General features: G+C 39.5%; 1 long non-coding RNA gene across 2 annotated transcripts in view; it reads left to right on the top strand.

The window, feature by feature from the left end:
- Positions 1 to 19,066, top strand: part of LOC104697132 — a 558,345-nt gene that overhangs the window by 307,724 nt on the left and 231,555 nt on the right. The window lies entirely within an intron of this gene.

The following is a 19,066-nucleotide window of genomic DNA, read 5'->3' as shown; positions in this document are numbered from 1 at the left end:
AAGACAAATGGCCTCCATTGGCTTGTGCTGGCTGAAAGAAGGCTGGGAGGAATAATTGGGAATAAGCAGGTCTGGCAAGGAAATTTTTAGGTTCTTTAGACTATAGTTCCCATCTTCCAGCACTGAGCCAACAGTCAATCGCTGTTCTTTCCGTAACTTTAATGACTGGAACCTATAGGATAAATCTGGATATATTATTGTATGCACCAGTATTGCAGTAGAAGGTTATCAGTGTAGGCACTGAGACAAGTTCAGGGGGAAGAGCACAAACTGTGACTTTTAAAGCTGCATATATGTCTTCTAAGCCCATTGGAAAATGCCAGTATTTCACTGGAACTCTTCAAGGGATTTTCACAGGTAGCCTAAGATCATGGATGAAGCTAGGAATTAATTTACAGCATAAGTCTGTAAATTGATAAACCAGGAGAGGAACATTGTTATGTCATCCTTTTGCCACAGATGCAAATATACCTGTGTATAATGTGCCGGATTTCCACATAGAATAATTTTCTGTATCATTGTTGGGATAAATCTTGCTCAATAGGAGTTAAAGGAACTGTTTTCTATTTTTATAATTAAAGGATAAGCGTGTTTGAAAGTGTACTTCCACATCATGCAAAGAAAAGAAAACATTCCACATAATGGACTGTATCTCAGAGAATTTCCCCTGGTTAATTCAATTCCTGCAAAAGAGATGATTATTTGCTATCCACCTATATTAGGAGCTACAGTCATTCAGAAGGATGAAATAGTTACCACACAGTGTTGTAGATTAAGATGGTTTTACTGGGTATTACACATTATAAAATAGCTGGGCCTTTTAACAAGCTGGTGATCCTTTAAGGGCGTAAAACCTTATATCAAAACTGTTAAAGAAAAATATACAATAAGAAGACCATTGGGATTATCTTCTGAGTGCTTAACATGAATAACTAGACTTAAAAATTGTTTATAGTTATAATGTCTGAAACTCTGGTGAAAGGCCTGATGGCACTAATTGATTTTGTGGGGTTTTTTTTGCCACTGAGTGATCTTTATTTGTAATTGATGGTGCAATCGTTTGGTAGTTCTTCTGCAACTGGCACTACTACTGTGTGTCTTTTATTACTCAAGTCTTCAAAAATGTGCTTTACTAAAGGCAGTTTTTATTTTTAACTACTGTTACAGTTGTGGGGTTTTTTTCAACTAAACTATAATGCTGTAGAAACCTCGGATACCAAGCAAAAAGGAAAAAAGGGAAAACCACAGCAGCAAGCCCTTCAACAGTTCTCAGGAAAAAAAATGTTCTTCATTTGCACACCACAGTCTGTACATCCCTGGGGTTTTTTCAAGTGCGTATGTTAAGAAATATACCCATACAGAAAAAATACATCAAGGAATTGCTAAATAGTTACAGGATAACACATTGGCTTAATCCCATGCTGTTTATACAATAACTACATTGGGAGGTACCTTTGCATAAAAGACATTAAATTAGGCCCATGATCTGACCCAAATCCACAGACATAATTACTAGTTTATGACACTGAATATCTGTGCTAATCTGCTAACCTGCCATAAGTTGCTGCTGCTACTGTGTCAGGGATATTTTAGCATGAGAAAATACTACAGCAGTCTTAATTTCTAACCTTAGATATGTAATTTTTATCAGAGATCTATAAAACAAGTTTTTTCTTAACTAAATACAGGAAGCTGGTCCTGTTCCTATTTCTTGCCCTTCTCCTATCCCCTCCATTCAGCAGATACGGCCAGCAATACTTAATGGCTTATAAAATAAATAGCAGTAAGAATTTGACAGCCCACAAAAGCAAAGAAAATTAATTAAAACCTAAAGCTGTGGACAGGCAATCTGGCTTGTATTATGTTACTTTGCTCAGTCAAAACAGATTCCTAATGCAAAAATCAGAGGTTATAGAAGATCAGCAAATAGCAGCATGAGCAGTTTTCCTATGTTTTGCAAGAGACTTTTCTACTAGGGCATATTTGAAATGTCTTAATGACTTCAGAGCAAGAAGGGGGCTGTTGCCAAGGACTTCTGGTAGACTGTGTACACTTTCACCAGGTCAATTTTCAGGACAGTAATATGTTGCTGTGTACTTCTGTAAACATATTTTCCATAAATCACTACTACAACAACAGGACCAGCTTTGTTGGCAAAGGGAATTGTTGCATCCCACCAAAATAGTACAACAGCAGCAGCAACAATAGAAAGCAAAGAGCTGAATATAAATTTTGGGCAGCCTGAGAGACCCATGCTGGTGTTTTCCTGCCAGGTCAGAGGCTGTGCCCTGGCTCCAGTTTGTACCTTACACTTTTAGAACTAGTCCTAAGCCAGTCTGAGCTTCATCCAGCAATCATAGCTTGAGCTGGGGTTTCATAAGACAGGATTTGGGAACAAACCATGCAGGTTCATCATTTGTCAACTATACTTAAAGCACAATGAGTCACTCCCTCATGCTCCCCAGTGGTGCCTGTGCTATTGCCTTCTTCCCATGGCCCATGCAGGGAAGGACATTTCTGGTGTTTTCTGCTGATACCACCTGACCCTTGTCACTGACAGACAGAAGAATGCTGTAGTCGTTTCTGTGGTGCTCCCAGAAAGATCTAGAGGAAAATGCAGGCAAGGTTCCCAGCAGTCATGTCAAAGGAATACTATTTCCACTTCTCAGCAGAGAATGGGAGCCTTTATTTAAACAGCTAAAGGGTTCAAAATAATGATGGGAATCCAGGAGGAAAGCCAAGATGAGTATTACAAGAACAAGATGCAGCTTTTTTACTTCTGCCAAAGGCCTGTAGTCAAAAATTTCGTCCCAAGTTTGCTTTCGAGGAGATTCAATATAAAAATACAGGTGACAGGCTGAGCAACTCTAAGTAAAAGGCGTGTCCAGCCCAGACACTATCTATCAGTAGCAGTCTGACAACTGACAGATGGGGGGAAGCCCATCCAAAGGAGTGAGCACAACTGGCTGCAGTGCCTGCCAGCATCCAGATGCTCTTGTTGGGAAATATCTTTCAAAAGTTTGGCATCTCTGCTCTGGGGAAATTCACAGAGCAATGAGCTGAACAGGTGTCTCACATCACTTCTTATCACAGATTTTTAATTGAAGTTTAATTGTTTTATTGTGTTGTGGTTTTGTTATTGGTCGTATCTGGGTGTATCCCTCATATTACTGAAAGACTCAGTACAATTACACACACAGCCAGATTTTCAGAAGTACAGAACAATTCCTATCGTATGGCATTTTTTGTGTAGATTTTCAAAACATCTCGTTATGGTAGGTGTGAAATTTTTTGAAATTTATGTGTCCTTCTCAGGTACTCAAATAAGACTTGAAAATCTGAACTCAGTTATGATTATTGTGGCATCCTAAAAACGCTCACTGTACTCTGCAGCAGCCTTGCAACCCCATTTGAACGCATCTACTTTCGCTCCCAGTCCTTTATCAGTCTCAATAATGTGAAAACTAACAATATTTTATTTTCATATCAGCTAAAAATATGTCTCTGGGGAGGGTAAAACACCCATTGAAAGTTGCAATGGGTATGTAGTATCTTGGTCTGGCTTCAGATATTACTTTGGACTTGAGTTTCCCAACTCTCTAGTGCAATAGGAACACAACTTGATTAGCCTAGCGGCTGCATTTAGAAAAGTGATGTCAAAAAATAATCTATCCCAGTCTTCCAGATACCTAATATAAACTTTAAGATAGCTGCTTGGGTTGTCCATCACAAATGCCCATAGAGAAGGTGCCAAAAAGCTCAATTGTAGATATATTTGACATGTACTTTGTGCTTCCTTGAAGATACAAAGTTGAAAAAATAAGCTCTTTTTGGATAATTCATAGAGAATCGTTTTAGAATTTTATAACATCATAGTGTAGCTTTTCTTTTTTGCCCCTCATCCCTTTTTCTTACTCTTCTCTTCCTTCTCCCTCTTTCTCTCCTCCTCTCTGTTGCATCTGCATGAATAAAAAAACTGGCATAACAAGTAACCTCGATAACAAAGATTATTGTTTCTGCAATACACTACAAGGTCCTAACCCTGGAGTCCCTGTGAAAACACAACTACACTGAAGAGGTAAAGGAAAGGCTGAGCACTGGACCTGTATTAATGTGTCTTAACCTTTGGCAGAAGGTCTTCTCCTGCTTGGGTGTATTAGTAAACATAGACTCTGCTTGATTAATAAGAAGTCAGGATCCTCCATATGCAATACGTGGAAAGTAATATATTTTATATATATGTGTATATACACGTATATATGTGTAAATATATATAGATGAGTGCATGGGTTACCCAACTGTTTGTTTTGTAAATGAGTACTAAAACTTCAAACAGCAGCTTAGTGTGATTTTAGACAGCAAGATGCATTAAGACAAGCATGATGCATTAAGTGTTTAAGTGTATTAAATGCCTTTTTTCCTGTTTACATAATGATATGCTGTGTTTATCTTAGAAGAACCATAAAAAATTAGTTAGCTGTCATAAATAGAGTCCTGATAAAACGATACTACTTTCCAGAACTGCTAATCTGTGTTAATGCCACCTCGGTACAGGTCCTGTAACAGCTGTTAGAATTTTGTCCCCTGTAGGTCAGAGAGAGAAGATGGGAAAATCCTTAATAAAATGTTGTTAGAAGCTACAGGTGGGAAATAAAGAAGCTCTTGTGACCTGTAATCTTATTCCCTCATAAAGTCATGGAGTGCACAGCAGCTTCTGTGGCTGAAATTAGACAACACGCTAGCGGCTTTTCAATCTCAACTTTTGCAGTTCAGTTATATCATTTTCAGTGAAGAACAAATGAAGGATACAGCAAGCACTGCCCCTGACCTTCCTTGCTGTTTTTAATAAGCACATTCAACAGCATGAGCTTCTCTGTCTTAAATGAATCACTATATGTCCATGTATTGGAAAGAAAATACAGTAGTGTTTATCTTCTGTATGCATTGTACTGTCAGATTTTAATTAACACTCAGCTTCCAGTAAAGAAAATATGCAAATTTTAATAGTCTTATAATTGCTGTGGGGCAGATTCCACCATCCAAATGCAGAAGGATACCCAGTCTTGCCCAGAGCCTCCACAGCTTCAGCTGAACTAAGGAGAGAGGAAGGGGCTACTGCCATGCCATTTTCCAGGATTGCAGGAAAGAATAAATGGAAAGGTACAAGAAGTAGAAGTCAGGAATGAAGCAGTGAATGGGTAATCTATTACCAAAACCAGATTATGTTATGGTACAAGCACATTTTTATGTTTCAGATAGTTTACAATCAGCCTTCTATATGGATTTAATTTTTCTCTTTTGATGATGAATATATGCCACGTGCTTTTATAAAAACAATATATACTCTGTGGATATTATGACTCTTTCAGGACTCATCTTTACATCCTTTCAGTCTTTCCTTTTGACATCTCCATTGCCTTGTCAGACTACAATACTGTGGAGTATGAAAATTAATATTTTTTCCATTGTATTTATTAAATACTTTTTTAAAAAGCCAACAGTACAGGATAGTATAGAGGAAAATACACAACTCTCTAAATTTCTATGGTAAATCTTATTCATTCAGCTGAGAGAGAATGATCTCCTAATTTGAACATTTAAGCTACCTGAATGAAATAGAGCCACAGATAGGGTTTTCTTTTTACACTATTTTTATCAAAAGTATAAAACAACTTGTTGAAAAGTATTCCGTTAATATACCATAATGCAATCAAATATTTGCAGCTTTAAAGTCACAATAATTTGTTTGACCATAACTATGTGCAATCACTTATTAGTAAAATGGTGAAGGATTTTTGAAATATGATACAATGATAACTAATTGGCTCCCTATACAATGAGTTGTCATTTCTGAAAATTTAATGTCATCAAAGCTCTTTTTCCAATAGCACAAGGAGCACTATTGCTAATAGACTTCAGAGCTTGAAATAAATAAATCTTTGGAATCCTGTTGCATCTCTTGGGGTGTGACATTTGACAGTCTTTTATAGCACAGAACGAAACAAGTTTGTGAGCTGGAATTCAATTGTGGTGTATTGATTCCTTGCATCAGTCATTATTCCCTGCTGATTGACAGCTGAAAATTGGTTACGTTAAGTATTTCATATGTTATATTGGCTGACATTTGCTTGCCTGCTCCTGTGTCAATATTGTTGTAAAGATCTCCAGCTCTATGAGATAGCAATATACACTGACTGTGGCTTTTGTGTGATGTTCCAGTGTTTTTCCTGACATAATTTAAGACATATTAAAAACCAGCAGCATCTTCCCTCTTGAGAAGCTTAATGCCAATATTATTGTCTTCCAAGGGAAGATCATGTATGCTCATAATCGGGTGCTAATTTTCACCCATACGCTCATGTTTAGGCATTAGGCACTATAACTGTAAAATTGAGCCTGCTTGATTGATTCATGTCAAGCCTCATCTCAGCTCCTGCAGTGGAAGTCATCCAGCTGACCCTTTTTACACTAAAAGAAGAGATTTGTGTTCCTTTCTTTCACCTGGAACCATCAAATTGACTGAATAATCTGTAATACATTAGTGCTGACATTTGTTAGGCAAGAATTAAACAAGACACAGTAATCATTCCCCTGAATAAAAATTGTGTTTGATTTCCAGCAGAGTTCTATTAAAAGGACGGCACAGCCCATCTCCTCCAAAGTGGGAAATGTTGAATATTTTCTATGTTAATGAATCGAATTAACACTTTAATGACAGATGGATGATCCCTAGCTGCTCCTGACAAAAGCTGCTGAGGACTTTTGGAGGGGGGATGTGGCTCCTGTGTCTGCCGTGAGGACTACAATGAGCTCTGTGGAAATCCTTCATGCTGAATGTTTATGGGTGATCATAGTAAAGTTTGACCACTTACCTAAAAAGAGACAAAAGGCAGAATGGTAGTTCTCCTACAGCTAGAGCTGGATAGCCCCAGGAAAACCAGTTCCTAAAGGCAGAATTCCCTATTTACAGTCAACCTCAATAAATATGATGCTGTAAAAGGATGGAGTCAGTGGTGTTGGTTTTCATCTCCTCTTGACAATCCAGTATAAAGGGTGGAATAATTCCATCTGAAGTTGGAGAGAATAAAACACTGTACACCTGGTATGACCAGAGTCTGAGCTGGTGTCTTTCAGGTCCCAGCATTACTTCTGCATTTGGCAATGTAAAACTGCATTGCTGAAGGGATGTCCACTGCTTGTCTGGCCGTGCTGTACTCTTCAGTCAGGGCCAGGCTGTAGTGGTGTTATGGTTTCAACCTGAAGGTAACATACGAAAAATATCATCTGAAGAAGCACCTGTTGGCTCTGTAGATGACCTGACCAGTCTGCACCTCAGAGGTGCATTTATAAACACATGTTTTTCTTGTCCTGGTGCTGAGGCTAGATTTTTTTCCAGCTGGGTTCTTGGCTGCAAGCTGAAAGTGAAGATGGGTTCCAGAGGAAGCACACTCTGGAAATAGGCTTTTTCCCTTGATTAGCCTGCATGGCAGAGTATGGGAGCATCATCACTGTGCTGACATGACTCTGGGCTGACCACATCAAAAAAGGCAGCAGTGGCTAGGCACAAAGGTGTATGAATTATACAAAGCAGGAAAAAACTATGACCAAAAAGAAGATCTGGAGCAGCTTTCTCCTGCCGTAAGCAAAGGGAAATTTTTCCAGCCAGTCAGGATCCTTCCAACTGCTACTTCATCACCATTGTTTTTTCTCTTTGCTTAGTGCTGAGTAGTACTAGCTAACCCAAAACGGCAAACACTGATAGGGATTGCAATTCATTAAGAGCATAAAGCTCACATGAAGCTTCACCTGAAGCCTTTTAAGGAGCAAGCAAAGAAGGACTGGTTTATGTAATCAGTCTTCCTGGTGGCAGCTGCTGCCTATTGCATTAGGGCCACTGCCCTGTGGGGGAAGGACAGGGGGTGGATGGCTCTTATAAGTGATTTCTACTGCCTTAGGATGGTTGGAGATGGTGCTTCTCTGGAAAGTGTTCCTGTGGGGGAATTTAAAATCTAAAGGTGCTTAAAAAGAATCCCCTATAAAGTGGGATGTAATGTAAAAAGGAATTAACTGAATTCGGGCTGAACATGCCAAGCCTTGGATGGTGTGAGGTCTGTGGGAATGTGCCTGACCCAGCCAGGAGGGCTGCAGCTGCTGCTGAGTGGCTTTGGAGACTTGCTGCTAGAGAATAGGAGCTGCTGTGGTGAGAAATGTGTCTTCATGTCTTTGTACTTGTTCTGGGTTGTCCCTCTGGAGAGAGGGTGATTTCTGGCCTAGCCACAGTTTCTCCTTGGCTTTTGTTTTAGCAAGTGCTACCTCGTCTAGTACTGCTTCCCTGTAGCCTGCTTCAAACACTGCCTCTCCTGTGGGGTGGGTTTCTTCTGGCAAAGTGCTTGAACCTAGCTGTTATTCTGGCTCTGCCCCAGGAGAGCTGTGGAATTGGTGTTGCCTCTTCCTGCTATTGTAGGTATTCTCTGGGGTTTGGGCTGCTCCACTTGTAATTCTGCTTCTAGCTGCACATGGTAGCTTCTGCAGCAGTCCCTGTTGAATGTCAGCCTGGTGCTTGCAGTGCAGGATTTTAGCCTTCTTGTTAAATATTAGAAAGCCTTGGAGGCATGCAGTGCAACCAAGTGTTACCTAAAAAATATCCAGCTTCTCAATGTAGCCAATAATTTCTGAGCATGTGGCTTGTTTAGGCCTATCTAGGGTGCAAAAGTATTTGTTGAAATGATTCCCAAAACATAAAATTTGGAGCGTTGCATGCTCTCAGACTTGTAATTTCTTCATTTAATTTTCAATTATGGAACAAACAAGTGCACTCTTATTCCTTGTACCATGCAACTATTAAATGGTTTTAATATTTCATAGCCCCAAACTGCTCATGTTAATCTGTGAATTTATTGTTATAAATAACTAATAGGTGTATAATGAATCATAGGAATGATTTATGGATGATTCATAGATAGGAAAAAAGTGTGTTGGAAAATACAAGGGATGGTACTACAGCATTCACTCTTTCATCCAAGGCAAACAAACATTGCTTGTACTCTACATGCCACTCCTCCTGGTTTTGCACCACATTCAGAACAGCATCTCAAGGTTTTCTGTGGGGGGCTGCAGCTTTCAAAAGCTTGGAAACAAGTTTGCCTGATTCATGTCAGCTGATGCATGATACTGTGGTGTTTTGAATGTGCACATTGAACACGGGTATTTGCAGCTTCTTGAGAGGTCAGTTAGAAAAGGAGGCTGAGGGAAGGGAAAGCCTACAAAAAGTAGTGTGACAAATCAACAGTTAAATATCTTCCCTGGATCCAAACTCCAGGCCTTCTGCTGGTGTCCCCACATTATTGAGTGACCCCTGTCTATGTGTTTGCATCTGATAAAGGAGAGGGAGTTAAAAGGCATTGAAAGTAGTGGAAATTCTTGTCATGAAACAATTTTATGGTTAAGTAGAAGAAACAGAAAGATGAAATAGGTAGAGGAATGTGCAGAATTCTGAACTTGATATTGAAAAAAAATCTAAAAAGTTAAAGGACACAATATTTTGATTTCAGGTAGGATGAAAAAATTTCACCCCCTAAGGTATCAAAAATTTGATGGGCTAATTAAAAGTTCCATATGATCCTAATCTCAGAAGTAGTTTTTTCTTTCTTTTGAAATATCCTGGACTAATCTCCACCAAAAAAAAAATTCTACAAGACTAGAGAGACCATATAATTACAGCTGAGCTATCAGGGAAATAATTGTTGCTGGGTATTGCAAACCTGCTGGCAAATCCAAGCTGCAGCAAAACTGCCAGATCACCTTCAAATCAGGTGCGCAGCAAGAATTTCAGGGTTGTGTGCAGAGCAGACTCCACACAACCCTAGGCTTCTGGAAAGAAATCCAAAAAAAGGAAGAAAGGAAATGGCCTCAGGCTGTACCAGGGAAGGTTCAGGTTGGATATTAAGGAGGAGTTTCACAGAAAGGTTGATTAGATATTGGAATGGGCTGTCCAGGGAGGTGGTGGAATCACCCTCCCCGAGGTGTTTAAGGAAAGGCTCTACATGGCATTCAGTGTCATGGTCTGTTTGACAAGGTGGTGTCCAGTCATAGGCTGGACTTGATGAGCTCAGAGGTCTTTTCCAACCTAACTGACTCTACAATTCTGTGGCGTTACAAAGAGGGTGAAGACACTGCCAGTTGCTCAGACAATTCCTTTACAGGCATGTCGATGCTGGCTGTAGAAGCGATATTTAGCAAAGGAAAGCTTTCAAAGGTTTTTATAGAGTAATTGTGCCCAACTATATCAAAGCCAGAGGAGTGCTAGAAATAGTGATGTAAGCTATAAAAGAGAAAGTGTTGGCACAGAAATTAAGAACTTGGCTTTTACAGCAATGAGACTATTCTTCTGGGATGGGACCTACCCTTGGGTTGAGTAATGGAACTTCTAACATGATTGACTAAAAAAGAACTGAAAAAAAGTGCATGGACAGGCTTGAGTGCTGAAATTTTGAGAAGTACCAAGTGAATAATGGAAAGTTGTACTTAGGTACATGAAATGAATCATGCTGAACAGAACCTTCCTCACAGGTGATGAACCAAAGTGTTTAAGAATGTCTAATAGATGTGTTATCTCTATGTGGTTTCAAAATAACTGCCTTTAAGTTTTATTAAGATAGATGACTGGTCATGGATTGCCTGAGTTTTGCAAATAGGTCAAAGATATTATGTTTTTACACTAAATAATATCTCTTACTGAGTAAATAAAGCATTGACTGATCCAGAATGGTTTGGGCTTTGGTTCTAGCTTGAATGGCCAACATTCTGTCTTGGTCTTTTGTTCAATGTTAGCTAAATGGGAATTTCTAAGGTGTTAAATATCAAAAGAAAAAATATTTGTTAAAGTAGTAGGGTAAATTCTGGATAATGTTTTGGATGCAGCTAAACTGCATAAAGGAATTGGTCCTTATAGTGGAGAAACCTGGAAAACAGGGTGATGTGTAAATCTGCTGAGGAACCAGAAGTATGTGAGGATCCTGACATGAAACAAAACAAAAAATTCTATCAGTTCTATGAAGAAGATGCTTCTCTTGAAGAAGGAGGATGCTGTCATGTACTGCAGTCCTGTACTGTAACTTCTTTCAAAGCCAGGAGAAAGAAAACTGACCCCCCTAAAATATTTTCTCAAGGAGGTTGCTGTCTTTATGGCATGGCTTTGAGAAAGCTGAACCTCAAAACACAGCACCAGAAAAGGATGAGGATATCTACAACAGGGTAGTAATGCTGCTTCAGATGTAAGGGGTCTACCATCCTAATCTCATTTTAGTCTGGCTGCTAGGTAAACTATATTACAATAAGGAAAATGCTAGCTTCCTCATGAAGGAGTTCACAGCCTGGACTGTGGAATGTGCCCAGGCTAAACTCACTGAACTGATCCCTGAAAGCCAGGGCAAACTATCAATGAAACTTGGGAATTAATGCAGAGGGGGGAAAAAAATATTAAAACCCGTAAGCATTATAAACAGCCTTGTTCATTTTGATCCCTTAGTAGTCTTTTTTAGTATATGATGACATATAGTTGCTTTCTTGATACAATACAACAATGGTTTTAAAAAAGTAAGAAGAATCCTGTATTCTCGTGATGTCTGTGGGTTGTCACATAAGCAGCACTGTGCATGTTGGCCTTGAAAACCTTGTAGTGCCTCCTAGGTTTCTTGTTACAAATGGGAGTTGATACAAGAACAAGACAAATAGTGCAGAAAAATAGCAAGTGATGAACTCACCTCAGTAACATTTTCTGTAAGCATTTATGTGAGTGTTTGTGTTTGCAAGAAAGTCTGTGTGGAGTGGCATATCCCTGGATGTATGCAAGGGTTCATGCCATGAACCTTTGCAAGACAATCTTGAGTTCCCTACTCCTGTTTATAAAAGGTTCAGTCAATCGATCAGGGAACAAAAGCAATAGTGTGTGTCTTAGGTGAAGAGTTAGCTGCCAAACAGCACACAGCAAACAGGGCAGCAGGTCTGCCTCACAAGGCAGTGTCAGTCTTTGGTTACATTGGGTTGGATTATCAGGGCATGGACTTGGGCAATGCAGAAGAACAGATCAGAGGGTTGGGCAAGTGAGAGATTGCTGTTGGAGTTGGATTAGTATTGTTCAAGTATAGAAAACTCCAGGCTAATTGTTTCTGAGTTTTTGATTTTTTCCCTTCTGCTCAAGAGATAATATTTAATTATTTTCTACTTTAAAATTTTTTTTCAAAAGGTCTGCTTTTCACACTCTGATAAAATTATGCCCTCTGATGTAGCAGTCAGCTGACTTTGAGATGAATCCTGAGCCATGTAATCATCATAGGCAGGTACTTTGCAGACTGCTTGCTTTCTTGATCCATCTGAAACCAATGACAGGGCTTTCATACTTTTAATTGGCTCACAATGAGTGGGTTCCTCTGATCCAAGTAGTGCCCCATCATGTTGCTTGGGGGAGCAAAAGAAGAGAGTAGGGAGGGCAGGAGGCTAAGTCCTACAAATGTTTCTGCTGATCTAGTAGAGCTAACTTGGCCTTTGGCACAGAAATGTACTTGGTTGCCAGCAAGAGCAGCCAGTACAGTCCACTGCAATGACTTTATTGCCAGTATTCAAACCAATTCTTTAAATAAGTAATACATGGCACAGGGGTTGTTTAGACAGTCTGCAGGCCTGACTTGAGTATTGGGCTCTGCTTCAGGATCAAGAACATGGGAGTTAAGCAGGGAGTTATAGGTCACAGTTCTGTGATACTTAATTCTTTCATGGAATTAGCCCCAACTATGCAAAACTTGATATTCCATACAGTATGAATGTCAAATTAATTTACATTTGTACTTTCTTTTGGAAAAGTAAATATTGAATAGTGTAATATTTCAGTGGGGATGGATGCAGCTACTGGTGGCTAATAGGTCTATAATGAACTATAAACCTAGTGCAGTAGATCAGTCAGCCAGAGGAGGATGCTGCAAGTCCCACATCTTGTTGGGCATCCTCATAGACAGCCATTATGAGCCTATTTATGCTCCTGAAATCTCAGTGTTCAAACATAAAACCCCAGTATGCAACAGTTTGAAGCTGGCTCCTTGGAGACCTGTCTTAGAGCTGATGGAAAGGTCAGCTCTGGGTGCATGTTTCATAGTACTCACCAAGCAACATATTTGCCCAGGAAGGCTGCTGGCACAATTTTGATTAGATTAAAGCTCCAGGACTGCCATGGAACAAAGTCAGCTCTGTAACTGCATTTGCACACATACCATTGCCTCACAGTATTCCCTCCACCAGCTGCAGGTCAGGGTGTGCCAGATACTTCTAGTGGAGAAGTCTGAGTAAGGGCAGAAGCACGATATTTGGGAGAGGCTGTGGTGTGAGAGTATGAGCAGGATATGGGGAAAATGGTGGTGGTGGGAGGCAGCATGATGGACTTCACTGCACTTTTGCTGCCTATGGCTGTAGGATGGTGATGCTTTTACAAGCATTCTTACAGTAGCACTGAGAATTTTGGCATGCTAAATACCTGAGATTTTTGTTCCCCTTTGCTCTCCTGAAAGCTGTTTGCTTGATGCATGTATTTACAGTGGATGTAATATCCTAGAGAAATCTCAGTGTGCTGTAGGAAGAGTAAATGTTTAAATACAATTCTATGAGTAATATGTGAGATATGCTTAGTCCCATCCAAGTTTGTTAGTGGTGTGGGTTTAGTGCCATCATTAATACTTATTAAATAAACAAAACTGGATTCTGATACTCATTTTCTCCTAGAAATAGTAGAGGCTGTTAGTAACTTAGCTCACGGTAGCCTTTGGAGATTGCAGTATGACATCGCTTTTCTTCATGTTTTTGTCAAACAAGACGGAATCCCTCCACCCTCAGTTAAGCAGCAAAATGATTTATTGTCACAGGTTACAAGTACTACTTGTGCTAAACCTTTATCTTGTTGTTGGCCTGAAAAACTATTCCAATTAATGCCCATTTGCATGTGCCATGAAGCTGCTGAGGGTGACAGGCCTCAATTTCTGTAGCTGCCGTCTTATAGCTGGTGCCTGTCACTAAAAATTTAACAGGTCATTCAATGCTAGTCAACAAAAGACCCATGAAGCCTCATTTCTCACCAATTACTACTTAGCATGTGTACATGAATTGATTTTAAAAAAATTCTCAGGGACTCATCTATGCTATAATCTGGCCACACGTGTCCCTGGAGCCTGGTCTGAGAGCATCCCTCCCTAGCAAGTCCTGCCCACTGCAGAAGCAGTGCCCCTGCTTGCGACTCTGCTCTGCCATCAGACCAGGTGTGCTCCAGCACTATTTAAACTCCCTGTTTCCAAAGGAGCACTTTGGTTTTCTGGCTGGAAAACCTTGGGTTTGCAAAGCAGGTTCCTGGTCAAACTCCAGCTGGGTGGCACGCCTGTGGCTGCTGTGTTCCTCCTGTTGCTGTCCTCACCCTTTCAAAAAATATGGCCCTCTCCCCCTTTATTGTTCTGCTTATTTTTGGACACTGATGCTTTGTTAGATTTCACAACATTTCTTGCCACTTTACTGAATGATCTGTTACGGTAGTTTGCTGAGCATCTCAGGTGTTGTCTTTGCAGTTGGAGAATAGGCATTTATTATTTGTTGCTAGTGGTTTACTTAAATGTTAAGTTCCAATCTTGAGGCTTTAAATTTTGTCTAAACTATTCTTTCAATTTCTAGTTTGTACAGATAATTTGTGGACAGGGAGGTTTTATAAAAGCAAATTTTCTTTATCAGTAATAACAAACAAAAAGCACCTCACAAAGAACCCTCACTCAAAACAACATCATGAAATCATGTGCTTTTGGACCGGTAGCAAAACTTTTTAAAAGATCTCTGGAAAATCAGGACAACTGCAGGGTGCAGATAATGCTTTGTTCTTACACAGGGAGAATCTGTGCTTTTCTCTTGGGTCGTTTTTTCCATTTCTAAATTGCCATGAGAGTAAAGTTGCCTGCAGCAACTGGTGGGCTAAGTATTCCCCATCCATCTCCTGAGTGTCACCTGCTAAGGTGAGGAGCCTGAAAAAGCCTGGACACATTATGTATGGGTGGCCTTTTGTTTATGACAGACAAAGGCAAAATCCTCTGGATTACTGGAAGATATCATATAACACACAAGATGGAGTTACTATTATTCTTTTCTAAGGCATATTGTGTTTCCCTTGGGCAGAGAAAAGAAAGTACAGCCAATCCTGGAAGGGTAGCTCCTATTAAAGATTTATGCAAGCCTGAATTATTTGGCTTTAAACTTTTTTCTCTTTTTAATAAGAGGGGTGCTTTCTTTAGGCACAGCATACTGAAGGAGATGGTATCACTGGTAATCCTCGGCTTAGGCACAGAGCTCCTAAATGGTTTGAATTAGGTAAATGAAGAGACTTTGATTTGTTTTTTTCCTTCCCCTTTCTTTTTTTGTTTCTGCATTTAAGGTTTCACTGCAAAATTTCCCACTGAAGTAGCAATTTGTTGCATTTTTGCTGCCTGCCTCTAAGTCTTTTTTTAGGTGTATTCATTCAGTGAAACAGCTTTGAAGCTGTTGAACTGTGTAAATGTTATATTAACATTTTCATTTGCAATTATAGATATTTACTTGCTCTTGTTGAAATAGCCCTTTCAAGGGGAAGGGAAGAAAGCAGGAAGTGAAAGTACATAAAGAAATGGAAAAGTAGCCATGTGCTTGATTTCATTTTTGAAATAAATCATTTGAACTTTTAATTTACACTTCTCAAAGCTAGTAGTTATGGATAGACAAACAAAGACTACTGAAAGAAATAATTTCTTTTTTTTCCTTTGTTATATTAGGTCACTCAATTTTCACCTGTTTGATTTGCATATGGATATTTGTCCAGTAAGTCCTGCTTTTTGAATTTAAGCTACACAGAGGGAAGCTCTGGGTGGCTCGTGTTCATCAGCCTGCAATTCACAAATTACAAAATGGCAAGCAATTGCCCGAAATCAAGATGACAAATAATGTGAATTAGCTATTAGTCCAGAGGGTTTCAAGCTCCTGTGACTTGATTAAATTAAGTCTAGTGTGCTTAACTCAAAGTGGCAACTGATCCTTCAGGAAAAAGCCCTACATAATCTAATACAAATTATGATCTTTTTATGGGTGATTTAAAGCATCCAGTACACTTAATAGAGGAATTTTTTTTTGTGGCATTCTACTGGATCATGTTATAATTTCTAGATAATGTAGTAATTTCTGTGGATAACTTCCACAGAACTCAAATTAATCTCTCCTCATTTACTCTCACACTTTATTCCATGTTTTTCATAACAGTGATATTTGTCCTCTGAATACACCTTGCCATGCAACGATTGTATCTGTAGCAGGCTTTCTGACTGAAAGTGCAGCTAATATTCCAGCGTTAAGTTTGTGTGATGTGGCTCCTTCTCTCTTCTATCGGTGGTTATTATTTCAACAGATTATTTTTTTTTTCTGCTGCCAAGCCAGTGCCAGGAGCATATTTGTGTTGTTACTGTTGCTCAGCAACTGTGATCTCTTCACTAGGTCTAACAGTTGCTTTCTCTCCAGGAGAGCAGAGATGCAAGAAGGACAGATGCATTGATCCTCAAAGCATTATCAGATCTTGTCACACACTCCCTTTGAAAAGCTGATAGCATCTAATAATCTTACTCAAGGCTCATTTTACACATCATTGGGCTTTTACAGTTAAACTTAGAAAAATGTATTGTCTTGCTCTGTCAAGGCAGGGAGGTCAATAATTAGGCCACTTTTCATCAAAAAAGAAGTAAAATAAACTCTATCCTTTTAAAGAAGCTTGGTCCATACAGAATGGTATTTTATCCCATTTAGAAGTTGCAGATACATTAATTACTCTATCAGTCCTTACCAGTGATCTTCAGTTTGATTCAATAGACCTTTGTGTGGTGGAGCTTCTGCTTAACAGTATCAATCAGAAAAGGTATTTTAATCCCGGATAACTAGGAACAGAACTTGCAATATCCTCATAGGAATCTCTTACAGGTGAAAAGATGCTCCTCAAACTGTAATAGCAAAGTCCAAAAGAGAAAAATGGTCTTAATTAGATAAAATTAAAATACTATCCCGCAGTCTAGTAGGTCAAGATTAAAAAACAAATGACTGAATATTGCTGATAATAAATTACTTCAAACCCAATGACACAGAGACCTGCAGAACAGTCAGCCTGGAGAATAACTGAAGAGTCAAAAGAGCTTTTAAGATTGTGGGGGTCATAATGAAAGGTGATTAAAGCCAAGCTGATGATCTGTCAGCACATAGGACTTGCTCTGGGGGCGCTTTGTGATGCTCTGACCGTGAAGCCTCATGTCTTTGGGAAAACACAAGGGTGCACATCAAGTCAAAGTGCCAGAAAAAGATATTTTGGATCAAATCTATAAAATGGGTGCTACCAGTTGACATGGCCAGGCAGAACTTACCCTGAGTTTAAAGGGAGTCTGCATAAACTTTTTGAGCTGTGAACAGTGGCTTCAGGCTGGCCTTGCAAGCAGGGTCAGGAAGGTGGTGAGCACAGCCTGGCCCTTCTGGAAAGGGTTCAGGCACTACCCACAGGGTGCCAGGTGTTTAAGTATGATTGGCTGTAAAATATCTGGTATGATTATAATAAGGAAACTTATGATCACCTTGAATGTGTTATGTTGGTGGTCAGCATTGCTCCTTCAGAGGAGGAAGACAATGAACTACAACTCCCATAGGGTTTTTTGGAAACTGCCAGCAATGGTGGCTGCTACAGGCTGGAAGGTGTATCTCCTGGTGATCCAGGCTGGAGATTGTCCTTGCAAGTCTCCCGCCCCAAAATTTGAGTTCCTTTTCATGGAAGGTAAATACAAACACCAACCTTGCCAAGGCAAGGAGGCAGACTCAGTGGTCACCAGCCTTCAGGCATGGGTTGGGACAAGTTTACAGGTCTTAAGTCATTTAAGCACTGTTCTAATTACTGAAGAGTGGGAGGGGGCCTTCTCATCCAGTCACTGCAAAGGAAGGAAATCAAAACACAAACCCCAAAACACACTGAAGGAAATTAAGTTGTCATAGGACCAAGAGGAAAATACTTTTATGAGATGGGAAAGAAAGCAAATGAAGAATGAGACTAAATGATGAAAGGGACAGGACCCTTGCTGAAGAGGCGTAGCTGATTTTAATTTTTCAGTGTAGAAGATATAAATTGGGAAGGCCGTTCAATGCCTGGATGTGTCCTGAGTGTCTTAATTTACTTTATATGTATTTAGTTATTTAGAGACGGTGAAATTTTGCAAAAAATCTGCTGCTCTTTGCTGTGTGTTGGCCAATTATTGCACATAGATAAAAAGCAAACACATTTGATAGTCAAACATGGAACAGTGTGTGTGAAGTGGAACCTGTTTTTTAAAGCACGTTTGCAAATTATCAGTGCCATTTCATGGACCTCTGTCAATCTGACACCATAGACACTAAGAGAGAAGGTCTTTTCAAATGAGGTTTCTGAACTAGTGTACAGCACAGCTGGAGAAGTAGCAGCAGTTCTTTATGGTCTCAGTATGTGTGTACACACACAGGACCCAAAAATGCTCTATAGTGCTACAAAAATATTCTTCTACTATTAATAAAGGCTGCATATGTGGAACAATTATAGCAGGTATTACTGGTTTTTTTTCCTCAATATACAAATTAATGCCATTCATTTAAAAAGCAAAAGTTCCCTGCATATTTTTCTGAGGAATCAGGGGTGATGACCTTGTGTTCATTAAAGGAACTTGAATATGCTCAGTGTGTTTCTTATTAGTTACGTGATTAAAAGCCAAGCTCACTAGCTTGTAGTGCAAGTGCTGGTTAACTGCCCAAAAGATTGATCTGGAACTCCAAGGAGAGCTTTTCCCTATAACTATTTGTATTGTCATCACTCCAAAGGTGCTATGTTACTTACACAGGTATCTTTCCAAAGCCAAACCCAGAACTCAAGTGTCTAGAATCAGCTGCTATCTGGAGAATGGATAAAGTTTTGTTGTTTTCCTTAACACAGTATCTGTCTAAATATTGTATTAACATTTAATTATGGGAAGAT

This window comes from Corvus cornix, chromosome 4, assembly GCF_000738735.6.
Source record: "Corvus cornix cornix isolate S_Up_H32 chromosome 4, ASM73873v5, whole genome shotgun sequence".
In the NCBI taxonomy this organism is placed as follows: Eukaryota; Metazoa; Chordata; class Aves; order Passeriformes; family Corvidae; genus Corvus; species Corvus cornix.
Note: the sequence above shows the minus strand (reverse complement) of the source record. Positions and strands in the feature narration are given on the sequence as shown.